Below are 14,388 nucleotides of genomic sequence, written 5' to 3' on the forward strand. Positions count from 1 at the left end.
AATATCACGGTTTCTCTTGTATGAATAACCCAAAGCATAAATGAGTTAAAGAGCTAAAGATAGGAACTAAGGAGATAGATCTTTGGTAAAGGGAGGGGATGAAGAGGTGAGTGTGGACAGTTGCCCTTGGGCAGTGGCGCGAGGCAGGGCTGTGCTCCCGGGCCCTACAGAGCAGGCAATTGCCTGGGGTGCCTTCAGGGCAGGGCACCCCGAGCTGGTAATCCCTCAGTCTCAGGACCGCTAGCGCCAGCTGCCCGGGCTTCCCCCACTCAGCGCACTCTGGACTCAGCCACCAGTGCCTCCGCCTCTCCGAGAGGAGGTGCACCGCCTCCCTGAGCCAGCGCATGGAAAATTACACGGCCAGCGCCACGCTCAAGCCCAGAAGAGCATACAGCCCACGGCGATTTCAAACGATCCAAGCCTTTCATCACTTAAAGGGAAAAAAAGTCTGTGGGTGGAGGAGGAGGGAGAATCGTGAGGCCCTTGAACGGTGACTCATCGCAGACTGGAGTGACAAGACCATTTCAGCACAGACAGGCGACAGGACTCTAACAAATGCTGCTCTGAATTCTTTCATGCACTCACTCATTCATTCATTCATTCAGCAAATATTCCTGGTGCTTTCTGAGCCCCAGGCACCACTGTAGGCATGAGGGAAGTCACAGGAAAAACCCACAACAAAACCAAACAGTTCCCTCCCCCCACTGGAAGCTTCTCTCTGCAGGGGGAGGGGGCAGAGGGAATGGCCAAGAACACAGCATCCGGTGGCAATGAAAGCCATGGGAATTCCTCTCAAGACAGGTGGCTTCGGGACAGGGAGGAAGGAGGTGCACAGGGAGCTCTGGTCACCCGCCAGAGGGGTCCTTCCAGGCAGGGGGAGTGACAAGGGCCAAGGAGGAGGCGGGGCCCATGTGGGGAGACAGAGTGAGGGTGAGGAGGTAGGAGGTGACCCAGGCCCAGGGGCCAAGTGGCCTCCAGCCACGGGCTGGGACTCTGGTACAGAGCAGCCCATGCAGAGGACACAGGTGACTGGGCTCGCTGTTTGCAGGGCACACTCTGAGGCTGAAGGGGGGCAGCCAGGAGCACGTGGCCACAACCGGGGTGCAGGATGGTTGAGAAGGGGCCACAGTGCAGGGGAGCACAGAGGCCAGGGTCCGGCCTTGTCGGGGAAGTGATGGGTAGACAGTCCCTGTGCTCTCTCCAGCTTGGGCACTCTCTCGACGTCCCCCAGAGATGGCAGTCCCCAGCCTCAGGAGCCTGGTACACACAGCTGACTCCTCATCCGTGCCTGGCTGGTGCTGGCAGGCACTCAGCACTGTAGCTGTGTCACTCCCAGCACCCCCAGGTTTAGGTTGTTGCCTGCGTTTACCAAGGGGGAAGGACTTTCCAGTGCAGGAGCAAAGCGCTGGGTAGAGGAGCCAGGACTCCGTCTGTACCCCATGCCCGTCATGGGGACACACACCGCCCAGCTGCTGGCCGAGCCCCACTGCCAGGAAGGAGGACCATGTGCAAACCATGACCTGTCACCTGCTTCTTGTTTACTCTAAACACAGCCTGCTTTCCAGGTCCAGATTAGCAGTGAGAAAATGATAAGCCCCAAGGTCTTTTGAGGGGTTACTGCTCGGAGCTTATCAGAATGAAAATAGAAATCAAAACAGTTCAACCGGAACAAAGGTTTCCTTCCTCACCCCCAAACTTCCAGGCATGCGAGTTTCAATGTCTTTGCAACAAGCGGTGGGTTGACCTTTGGAGAAGAGGCCATCTAAATTCGGGCCTCCAATGCCCTGTTCCCAAGCTTATGCCTCCAAAGCACCCTATTCCGAGGCAGCCATCAGTGCCCTGGGTGAGCCCAATCATTGACTGATCTGCATTTTGCACCAATGCCCCAAACCATCTTCTCACAAAACACACCCATTTCCACATCACATCCCTGCACACTCTGCTCTCTGGCACTGTGATTGTGGGCCTGGCTCACGGTCACAGCAACACGAGAAGGCTCCTTCGTGAGTCCCGTGGAAGCTTTGAGTGGGGAGTTTATGACAACAGCTGCTCCCAGCAATGCAGCCAGAGTAGATCAATGGTGGCACCCAAAAGTCATGTCCACTCCCCAACCCTTGAACTCTGTGTATGTGGCTTTATTCAGAGAGAGAGGGTCTTAACAGATGTAATTGGGTTGGGTCTCAAGATGAGGCCAACCTGAATGACCCAGATGGGCCCTACGTGCAGGACAAAGTGTCTGTAAGAAGACAGAGAAGATGTGGACACAGAGGGGAGGTCACATGGAAAAGGTCTCCTGAAGATGGATGCAGAGCCTGGAGTGTGTAACCACAAGTCAGGAAATGCCAGCAACCACCAGAAGCTGGAAGAGATGAGGAAGATCCTTTCCTGGAGCCTTCAGTGGGTGCACGGCCCTGCCAACACCTTGATGACAGACTTCTGGCCTCCAGGACCGTGAGACCATTCATGTCTATTGTTTGAAGCCAATTGGTGGCACTTCATCACAACAGCCCTAGGAACTCAGTCTCTTGATGCTGGTGTAATAAAATCCCTAAGACTGCACAGATTATAAAGCGCTAACAATCATTCTCTCACATCTCTGGAGGTGAGTAAGCCCGAGATCAAGGCTCAGGCAGCTCACTTGTCTGGTGAGGGTTGCTGTCTGCTTCCAAGATGGCGCCCATGGCTGCCTTCTCCAGAGGAGGGAGGAACACTGCATCCCTACGTGATAGAAGGTAGAAGGGAGAGTGTGCTGAACTCTGAAGCTTCATATAAAAGGACTTTAATCCCACTTTCAAGGGAAGGGGCCCTCAGGACCCAGTCACCTCTTCAAACCCCCACCCTTAATACCATCACGTTGGCCGCCATGTTTCCACACCTGAGTTTGCAGGAGGCTCATTCTAACTGCAGCAGCTAGGAAGCAGCCTCCAAAGGGGAGTACGGCCCTTCCAGTACTTCCACTGTGGATTGCTGAGACCCTGAAGACACTGGGCCCAGACTTCTGCCTCCAGAAGTGTGAGGCATTAAGTGGGCATTGCTTTAAGCCACTAAAATTGTGGTGACTTGCCACTGCAGCAGTAGGATGTCAGGACAGTGGGCTGTCTAGGGAGTGTGGCCTAGTCAGGGAAGGCCTAGAATGGGTAGTTTTAGGATGAGAATGAAGTAGTGGGTGGTGAAGAAATCCCTACAGAGGAACAGCAGAGACTCAGAGATGTGAGCCTTGAACACACAGCAAGTGGTCTTTCATCTTCCACCAACAGTCACAATCCGAGGGAGTAGAAGCCCAGAAAAATCTCTGAAGAGCAGAGAACAGGAAACCCAAAGGCCTGGCCAGATGGTGGCCTCAGGGGAAGCTGGAAGCATCTGTTTCGGAAGAGGCCCAGCACCGCAGGCACAGGGTCCACAGTGACTTACACAGTGGTGGTACAGCCGGAGGGGCCGTGTGACTTATGTTTCCTGACGTCAGCCAACAGTTATGGGGAAACAAAGTCAGCTATGGGCGCACAGCTCGCTGTGGGGTTCTGCCTCCTGCAGAACTCTGGGAGAGGCTAAGGCGGGATGTGGCCTTCAGATTTCTCCACAACAACAACAAAATCCCTCAGGAAAACAAGAACTCTGGTTTTTTTCCAAAAGAAATTTAAATCTGCCCAAAGATCTGTTCCAAAACACGTTATTCAGACTCCAATGACATGAAACAAGCTGGCAGCTCTCAAAATACCTTGGGTGATGTGCCAGAGTCACATGTGTGCCAGTAATCACTTGACACACGACATTGGCACAAGGCCTCCTGGGTCTGGCAACGGCTCCACGCTGAGCCCTGTGTCGGCCCCCGGGGCGGGGGGGGAGTGCCACGGAGGGGAACCCCACCCGGGGAGGCCAGACAACACTTCCACCTGCTTCTCCCTGTGGGACTCACACCAGGGCAGCCACCAAGGCTCCCAGACATGGAGACAAACATAGTCCTCCTTCTCGGCTGAAGAGCAAATGAAGAAAATCTCCACTGAAAGCAAAAAGACAGGTGGTGAGGGTGTCAGCAGGAAACTAGGAAAGGCCGTCCCTTCTCAGGCCAGCTGAACATGCTCACACAGACCTTGGGAATCGTCCAAGTACGGAGGGTTTTTAAAAACTGATAAATATGACTGAATAACCTTGTCTCCTAAAAGTCAATGGTCCAGTTCATAAATTGCAAATTCTTCACTGTCTTTGTCTCCACCTAAGTAGGCTTCCGTGGTGGAAACTTAATCCTCAAATTAACACATGCATGATATTTGGAGACGGAGTCTCTGGGAGGTAACCAGTGAGATGAGGTCATGAGGTGGAAGGCCCAGGATGGCATCAGTGGCATCGTAACAGGAAGAAGAGAGACCCCACCTAGCACACTTGCTCTGTCTTGCTATGGAATGCCCCACCATGTTGTCACAGCAAGGAGGCTCTACAGATGCCAGCTCAGCTTCAGAAATGTAAGAAATAAATGTTCTGTCTTTATAAACTGCCTAGTCTCAAGTATTCGGTTATAGCAACTGTTACAGTTCGTAGCTCAATGTCCCCTGAAGCCACATGCACTCGTAGGTGGGGCTTTAGGAGGGGACTGGATCATGGGTGCCTGATGCTGGTCAGTGGATGGGTTTATAGCTCAGTGTGATGTTGGGAGGTGGAGCCTAGTCAAAGGTCACTGGGGCCTAGCCCAGAAGGGTTCATCTCTGTTCCCAGCTCCTCCCTTCACTCCCTGCTTCCTGTCCGCCATGCTGCGAGCAGCTCTCCTCCGCCATGCTGCCTGCCTTGGCACCAGCTGGCCATGGACTGAACCTCTACAAACTGTGAGCCAAAATAAACCTCTCCTCCATAAAGTTGTGACACAGTGACAAGGAAAGTGACGAAGACAGCAACAGACCTGGACTCAGACACTTGGAATTTAAACGCACCTGTAGTCTATTGTTATTCTGTTCCAAAGAAAGAGTCCAAGAGCCAAGTACTATCTAAGGTGCTGCTTCCTACCGAAGAGAACTTTCCCTGCATCTTTAACTCCCTCTTCTCATTCCATTTCTAGCCCTGCATGCAGGCGAGGAAAGCAGGTTAAATTCTGCTCAAGACCTAGCCCTGGAGACAACACCCTCACATGTGTTCTCCTGCTGAGCTCAACTCAGAGTGAGATTTGAAATAAGGGACAACAACAGATCTTGCAAACCACAGAAAATGTAATTTGCCATGATTCACAGGATACTAGTCTACCACATGCTTCCTTCTAGAGTTATGTGCTGTTTGACTTCAGAAAAATTTCAGTAAATCAGGTGACAAGAATGACTAGCCTAGTTCCCTGACCCTCTGGCTATGGTTACCTCAGGCAGGGATCCCCAATGCCAGCCCCGGAGCTTCTCCCAGCTTGGCCACTGACCAACACAACTAGGACATGTAAAAGACATATTAGTCCCTGAAAATCCCCTCGATTTTGGTGTTTCTCCATTTTTATTAGTTTCCTACAAACGAATGCAAACATAGTAGCACAAAACAACACCAATTTCACTGGGTACAGTGACACACACCTGCAATCCTGACTGCTTGGGAGGCTGAGCCAGGAAGGTCACAGTTTAAGCCCTGCATGAGCAATTTAGAGACTCACGGAGGCCCTGTCTCAAAATTAAAAACAAAAATAAAAGGCGCTGAGGATGTAGCTAAGTACAAAGGCTCTGAGTTCAATCCCTAGTACCGAAAAAAAATAATCTCTTACACTTCAGGGACAGAAACTCAAAATTCAGCCCCAGGGCATGCTGACTGGGCTTCTCCTGGGGCTGGAGGAAGGAAATGTTCCTTTGCCTGTGCAGGCTCCACAGGCCGCCCATGGTCATTAAAGCCAGCAGCCAAACCAGAGGTCCCCACCTCTCTCTGCTTCCACTGTCACTGACTTTCTGTCCCCTCCCTGTGTGATGTCCCTGAGACACACCAGGCCCACCCACAAGGTCCAGTCACCTCCCCACCTCGGGGTCCTTCACAGAATGATATCTGCAAAGTCCCTGTAGTCATTCATGGACTAGGACTGGGACATCTTTGGGGGCCACCATTCTGTCTGCTTCGCCATCCCAGAGCGTTTTGGCCAGCACGAGGCTGAGCCATCTCACGGGACGGAGTCCCTGCACTCGGGTCCCCAGGCAGGCCACGAGCTGTGACCTCCTGGCCTGGAGTCTTGCAGTGATGGCATGGGTGGCCCAATTCCCCAGGAAATTCCCCTGTCCCCTATGAGCCCTTTCTCCTGCTTAGCATGGCATCCTGGCCTGGCATTTGGAAAATCTAGGGACTAGAAGCCAAGCAGGACTCTGCCTGTCCCACGCTGTGGGTGTCACCCCTGTTCAAAGTGTCCACCAAAAGTCTCTAGGGCCTCTGTAGAAGCCACCAGGCCTGCACTTGATAACCACGAAGATACCATAAGACCAGGCAGCTCTTGATACACAGCCCTCTGCGAGCCTAAGCCACCATGGTCCCTGGGGAAGCTGCAGGCTGTGTGGTCTTCCCTAAGGACACATCAGCCACACTGTCACTGCTGAGAGAGGCCACTGGCTTCTCTTCACTCATAGTCAGGAGGCAGGATGGAAATATGCAGAGAATGTTTCCACTTTTTAAAATTTATTGCAGCAAAAGATACATTACCATCAATCCCGGTCAAAATCCTCCCCTCATTTCCCACACACTCATCCAGTCGTCTGGCCACTTTCTGAAGCAGCTCTGGAGTCCTCTTTCCTTTATAAGGTATGATCAAAAATACAGTGAATGCTGCTGCTATCCAACGGAAAGGCAGGGTAGCTGTGTCCTCAGCCACCTTAGTCACTGGATCAGGCACCGTGTGACTTCCGGCTCTTCCCCAAAGTCAAAATGACCATGACAGGGAAACACTTTGAATCCATTCAGGACATCAAGGCAGCCAGGATAGCACAACTATAGACGTTCAGGAAAGAGGGCTCCAGAGCTGCTGCAGGAAGTGGCCAGGACATGGGATGAGTGTGTGCCAAGTGAGGGGAGGATTTTGAGGGGATTCGGGGCAATGTTTCTATTTCTGTAAGAAATTTTTAAAATTTGAGCATGCGCTGTAGTTTTCTATCACACCTCAACAATTCAAAAGGTCCCGGGCCCCAGGAGCGATGAATGACCAGGAGTGTGACGGTCCCAGCTCCCCTGAAGTCCCTCACCCCTGCCCTGGATGCTCCTGCCCTGCAGCCCAGAGGTTTCTCTTTGTTCCACATGTGACACTCGTCGCCTCTGCTGAGGTGGCCCCCGTGATTCCGCCTCTGGCCTGTGCTGGGGAGAGAGCTGACCTTCAGCCCCAACTGCACCCGCCACCCCCACCTGGGTCACTTCCAGCCGAAGGCCCTCCCCCAGCTTCCTTAGAAGGCGAATGACTTGGAAATGGCATCAGTGCAGTACGCTTAGTGGAGATGAGGTCATTTTGGGGTCCCTGATGCCAAATGCCAAGTACCTAGAAAAAGGGAGACTTTAGCCAGGTTTGGAGGCACATACCTGTAATTCCAGCACTCTGGGAGGCTGAGACAGGAATGTCCCAAGCTAGGGCCCAGCCTGGGCAGCCTAGTGATTTAAAGTGACTCTGTCTTGAAATATAATTAATTCATTAATTAAAAGGGCTGGGGATATAGCTCAGGTTGAAAGCCCTGGTACCACCCAAAAAGGGGAGCGTGATTTCAAACACAGACACAAGCATGGGGAGGAGGTACGTGAAACAGAAGCCTGTCCGCACTGTGGTGCTTGGTGGGTCTCAGCCCAGACTGGCACGCTGAGCCGGCCACCACCTGGGTCCCCAAGCTCAGCCACGAAGGGGACTCTGGAAAAAGAGACCTAGGGACTGGGCGCTACTGTGATTCGGAGCCAGGGTGGGCAGGGGGCGGGAGGCAGGGCTGGCTTGCTGCAACTTGGGCGCTGGTCCAGCCCCCTGGCATGTGGCCCTAGGGAGGCAGCGACCCCGGATCCAGCCTGTGGTGCATCCCTGAGCCTGGGCTCCCGGCAGGGCTACAGGGCCCCGTTTTCCCTAAGCCCTGTGGGGTGGCCTGGGCGCCGCTCCAACCTGGGAAGAGCTCTGCAGAAAACCAGATTCCTAACATTCAATCCTCTTCCACTCAACCTGTCTCTTCTCTCCAGAGCAGAGCGGTGACCCTGGTTAGGCCTCCTTCCTGGGAGACATCATCCACTCTCACACTGCCTGGTTCTCGCAGGGTAGTTCTGTGTGTGTTTGTTTTTGCTCTACTGGGGACTGAAGCCAGGTCCTTCACACTGAGCTACATCCGTAGCCTTTTATTTTTCTGGTACCAGGTATTGAACTCGGGTCCTTGCACCTTGTGCAGCAGGCATCGAAACCACTGAGCTAAATCCTCGGCCCCATAGCCTTTTTAAAAAGACACAGTCTTGGGGATTTAGCTCAGTGGTTCCGCCACCTGCCTTGCAAGAGCAAGGTCCAGAGTTCAATCCCTGGTACAAAAAAAAAAAAAAGACACAGTCTTGCTAAGTTTCCAAACTGGCTAGCCTGGGCTGGAACTTGGGACACTCCTGCCTCAGCCTCCCCAGGATGGTGGGATTAAGATGTAAGCCACCACGGCTGAAGGTTTTATTTCTACTGCACTCACAGAGGCTGCAGGACTGAGTGTGTTTCCTTGTTTAGGTGTTTGCTTGGACAGCAACCCCCACACATACTGTCATCAGGTGGCCTTGGTCCCTCCTCCCATGTGCTCTGCCCTGGAGCAGGGCGGGATGCCAGGGAGTGGGCCATGGGGGATATTTACAGAAGCAGAGGGAGAGGAGGGACTTCTAAGTTTAGCTTCTCCATTAGGAAGCTTCCAAGAGAATTTTTAGATGACTTAAAAGTATTTGAAAATAAGGGCTACAAAATTTCACGTTAAAGGGATTCTGCTTCGGGCAGTTGCTAACTTCCCCTTTGCTCTTAAATACCGTATTTGCCCAGTTTCCAATAAGAGAATTGGAACCCAAACCAGTGAGACAGTTTAGTTCTTTAAAAAGGAAGGAAGGAAAGGAGGGAGGGAGGAAGGGAAGGTGCTGCAGGAGAATCCACAGTGGAGAAGGGGAGGAGAAGCCGCCCTCTACCCCAAGGGCCTGGGAAACCCCTGGCCCCACAAACGAACGAACTCCGTGTCACTGACCAAAACACCGCTGGGCCTCCAAGGGACACCGGCCACCTGCTCTGTGAGTGCAGTTTTATGGGTGCGGCCACAGCCATTCGTTTGTGCAGAGTCCGAGGCAGCTTCCCAGGGCTGAGCTGCCCGGACAGGGATCGCATGGCCCCATGCTCACACAGCTGTTGCCTGGCCCCTGGGAAAAACACCCATCAAGCCCGGTGGCCAGGTGGCCTCAGCCCACCCGTTCTGCTCCGGAGTCCGCCCTCCTTCCTGGGTAGGTGGGGTTCCTAGCCCCTTGACAAGTTCTGGCCAAAGAGACACAGCGATGTCCTCTGGGCCCTTTCTCCTGTTCTTACCCAGAGGCCCCAGACACAATTCCTGAGTGGGCCCAGCCCTGCCAACAGGAGCAAGAATAAACTTGTTACAGCAGCAGCAGCCGACCTGGTCCTGACTGCACTGCAGACTTCTGGGGACCATTAGAGGTGCCACCCAAAGGGTAAAGGGGCACACACTGGCTCCAAATCTCAGAGGTGAATTTTTCAAATTTAACCAGAGAAAAAAGAAACACAACTAGGGAAAAGATCCGGTCTCCTTGACTCCAGCAAAGGTGACGACTCCTCAGTATCCTGAAGACATAAGAGCTCCCCGACACCCCAACCCTGCTGTGGGGGCCTAGGCTCCTAAGAGCTCATATAAGGGGCACTGTCTACCCTGCTGTTGGTGATATCAACAGTGACGGCAGCCTGCAGACCCAGGTGCCTTCCCTGCACAGCCCTGCTCTGCCCCAGACACATCAGGCTCCTGTGGGTCTTGGCTGGGTCTACTAAACACACTCTGGGGCACCGAATCCAACATGGAAGGACCCCGCACCAGACATGAGCAGCAGTGCTGAGCTTGAGAGCCCCTGCTCTTGTTTAGTGTATTTAATAAAGGAACGCCCCGGGCGTGGTGTTACAGCCTGTCATCCTGCACTTTAGGAGGCTGAGGCAGGAGGATTGCAAGTTTGAGCTCTGGAAGGAAGGAGGGAGGAGGGAGGGAAGGGGAAGGGATGACACATCAGTCATGGTGGATTCTCAGACTCTAAACTCTGTGAAGAGCCTGCAGCCAGTTTGCCCTCACTCTAATTACCCAGCACAGTGAGTTACCCTCTGCGTCTCCCTGTAAACTGCCCTCTCCTTGTTGTGGTTGTGCAGCCTTTGACCTCAGGATGAGCGGGAGCCTCATGGAGGCCAGGTCAAGCCACCCCTGGATGCACCTAACACTGGGTCCTGCCCAGAACAGACTTGTTACGGGGTTGCCCTGGACCTTGACCGCCACAGATGGCAACAAAACCTCATCTCCTCACGGCCGCAACGCACAGACCCACCTCCAGTGAAAGCTGTCAGAATCAAAATGGCGTCACTTGTGTCAAACCCTGACCAAAAATAATAATAAATAAAAGTTCTGAGGAAAGTGATCTCACACATGTGTGGCTCATGCCAAAACTGTCACAAAAGACTCCATGAGGGCCAGGACCACAGACCTGCCCAGAGCCCCCTTTCTGTAAGGGTGTCTGTCCACCCCCTGCCCACCCAGCCTCGGCCTGTCCGTGCCCTTGCTATTGGTCAGTGTGGTCAGGGACTGTTGGCTTAACCACTAATTTAGCCCTCTTCATTCTTCCTTTCCAGACTTCCCTGGCCTCAGCCACCTTCGCCATGCACATTGTGTACTATGGTGCGTGCCTTTTGCAGCAGGGCTACTGCCAAATAAACCCCTTCTCTTCGGAGAGCCTCTCTCTCTTTGCTGTTTAGTTGTTTGGGGCCAGTGATGAAAGAGGCCATGGAGAGCCTGTTTTGTTCTAACAGAAAGAACCCTTTTGCTCTGGAATCACGCACCAGCATGTCCTTCTGTCCCTCTCCCTGGAGGGCCATGCTCAGGGCAATGAGATCAGAGCTGTGACCTCCTATTTTTGTGTCCCTTATTCTACCAATTCCTAATTCATTCCTCTCAACCATTTGGCCACAGTGTCTGCCTGGGCCGTGCAAGTCAGGACCTGGATCAGCCCCAGCCTGCCTTTAAACAGAAAGGAAGAAATAATGTTAAATCGCCAAGATTCTGCCCTGCCCATGGAGTCCTGGGGCTGCTGGTGCTAAGTGCCCCGTGTCTCCCGGATCCCCAAAGCTGCCTTCTGGCAGCACTGACCCCTCTCCTTGCCCGTCACCCCCACCCCGACCCCACTCCCTGACACTCACACTGCCATCAGCCACTGTCTAGGAGACTGGCCAGTGTCGGGCCTGGGCTGCAGAATGTCTCCATGTCCACTGAGGGAATGGGCTGAGTGGATGTGCTCGCAGGTGCAGACGCAAGGCAGGTGCAGCCCACCTGGCAGACCATGGGCACCGTGCTCCAGAAAAGCCCAGACCGTCCATTCTCAGAGATGAGGAGGAGTCCTGCCAGGAGCAGCGAGGGCCGCACCGGGGTGTGGGGCAGGGGCAGCAGGCTCCTATAAACCTGCCTCATGCCCCACGGAGCCCTCGCCCACATGTTGTGGCCTTGTCCCCTGGACTCCCCACTCCCCACACCCTGGTCCCTCACACTGTTCCCTGAGTGAGTTCTCGCTCTTATGAGACTAAGCACCTTGGACACAAAGAGTTCGGGACAAGTCATCTTTCCATCCTGCAAAGCGGGTGCTTAACAACTTCTGATGGATAAATATCTGTGACCCGTGGTTTCCATTGTACAGCCAGCCTGTGTTGTATGAGTTTCCAAAGACATTTCACTTGATATTACTAGGCTACCTTTTAGGGAAGTAATTGACGCTGGCAAAATACTTCGGATACAGCTGCGCGGGGTAGAAATTAAGATCTTGAAAACATGAGTCAGCGTGAAAGAAGTAGGTAAATTATAGCACTAGAGTTATCTTAAGAATGTGGGAAGGAGAAAAGAACAGGGAAGAAAGGAATAGAAGATAAAGGGGGAGAAGGGAAAACTGGAAGCTGTGAAGGGTGATGGGAGGCTAGACTGAGGAAAGAGCTGTGGAGGACTTTCATAAAGATAGAAATATTTGTTCCTAAAACTATTAGCTGTGTTGCAGCATAAATGGCCCCATTCCCCTACACCATTGCTCAAATCTACACACATACAAGGGGTGATCAAAAGTTACAGTGAAGGGTTAAAAATGTTTGGCTTATTACAGTAAAAAACATATTGCCATTAACACACCTAGCCCCTCCTTCTAGCTGCTTTCTGAAGCACTTCTGGAAGTCTCCTTTCCTGAGTGTCTTTGAAAGATGTGATCACAAATATGGATAATGTCCCTTCAAAATGCTACCCAAGGGAAAAGCAGGCCTGTAAAAACATCATGGTGTGACTTCATCCATTTTAGTCACTGGATCTGGCACCGTGTGACTTCTGGGTTTTCCTCAAAGTCAAAATGACCACAAAAGGGAAGTGTGTTGAATGGGCTTAGGGCTTCGAGGCAGCCACAGCAGCTCAACTAAAGACACTCACAATATCCTGCGTAAGTGGACTTACGATCTCCAGGCCAGGAACTCAATGCCTTGGTAGACACAGTGAGAAATGGAAATTACAGAAGGAGGTGACAAAATTGCCTCTAAATGCCACCAACTCAGCCAAAGCAGGACTTTAGAGGCACCGGATTCGCATGCCCTGCACAATGGGATTGATTCAGCTAGAATGTGAGCGGCCATGTCTCCACAGTGGAGATCTGAGGTACAGATGCCCTAACAAACAGAGGAACGGACAGAGACAATCCTTAGTCTCGCTTGTCAAAGTCCCTCCATCCCCTGCTCCCCCTTACTTAAGTCCTGAAGCCAAGATCCTGAGACCAGTGCACCCTCAGAGCCCACCTGTAAATCCTGTAGCCCAACCCTCTTCCATAATCCCATTGGCCACTGCAGGGGAGAAGCCCAAGATGGCCACCAAACATGTGGTACAACATTCACATACTTGCCAGAGACACCCCAAGGGATTTCAAAACAAGGCAAAACCAATAGAAAAGCCCTCTGCACAAGGCCAAGGAGCTGAAGTAATTTGTAATGAAACATCAGTAATTTTGTTTGGGAAAACAAAGAGTCCTATAATGCATGGCTTTTAAAAGAAAGTTATTGAATGTTTTCAAACAGCTTGAACAAAAGTGCTTGTCAAAGTAGAAGTTGTAACTGTACTTGCAGGTGTATGTCAAGTTCAGACATCTGGTTCTGGTTACCTGGCCCTGGCAAAGCCGCCAGGCCCAGTATGAGACATAACCATTCTTGCTTAATACTTTTTTCAAAGCCCCAGTAATTCATTGCTGAGATTGCATTTTGTGTTTAGGTTGTCTGGCTTCCTTTGTTCTTAAGAAAACAACCAGCCGATACCAGCAGGCCAAGCATTCTTAAGAATCATGAAATTGTAGAAGGTAAACACTGAGGAGCAGCTCAGAAATCCAGACACCAATCCCCCTGCTTTTCAGAAAAGGCAATGGTGATCCACCCACGGAGGGTGCAAATCGCCTCTAGGGACAGAGGGAAGGGACAACCCTTGGCAAACAACCAGAGAGAGGGTTCGCACAAAAGCATGCTTCCTGATTCCATACCACCAGTAATTCTACCCACTGTTGGTTGATTCTCTTTTGATATTCACAATCTGTCTCTAAATGCATGGATTATGCCTCACATACTTTACAATAGGAAAGATTCCAGACTTGGCCCAAGATCTCAAGGCTTAGGGCTTGAGGTCAGCTGTATCCTTTTCAGTGTTGAGAGTTAAAGGCTCACTGGTGTGAACCATGACTGTCCGGGGCAAACCTGGGAGCCTGGTGATCTTTGACCTCAAGCCTATGCCAATCCATTCAGCTACAAGGCTCTCAGTCCTGTCTTCTACTGTATTTGGGTCTCGTGTTTTTTAAAGCACTTTTATGGTTCTCTGGAGACAAATGAGCCTGTGAGATGGTCAGGGTGGCTATGGTGTCATTTACACAAGACGAAATAAAGTGTCCAGAATCAGCTCGAGAGCACGTGGCCATGAGGACTTGACCCTAGGTTCAAATCTAGGGTCCCCGAGACCTCCTACAGATCCAGGCTCCTTATTCCAGTTCTGGAAGTCTCTTTCCCCACGCATTTCCCCCACCCAGAGAAGGAGAGAGTGAGGAACTATTTATAGGCTGTAAATCCACGAGACAAAATAAAGATGTTTAAGTCAGAGAAAGACATGACTGGGAGACAAGGAAGTTCCTAGCTGGATCAGACCCACAGGCAAGTCCCCAGCAGGTGGCTATGTCAGAGTG

Source organism: Heterocephalus glaber, unplaced genomic scaffold (assembly GCF_053883595.1).
Source record: "Heterocephalus glaber isolate CG9 unplaced genomic scaffold, H.glaber_assembly_v1.0 deba00000122, whole genome shotgun sequence".
Taxonomy (NCBI): Eukaryota; Metazoa; Chordata; class Mammalia; order Rodentia; family Bathyergidae; genus Heterocephalus; species Heterocephalus glaber.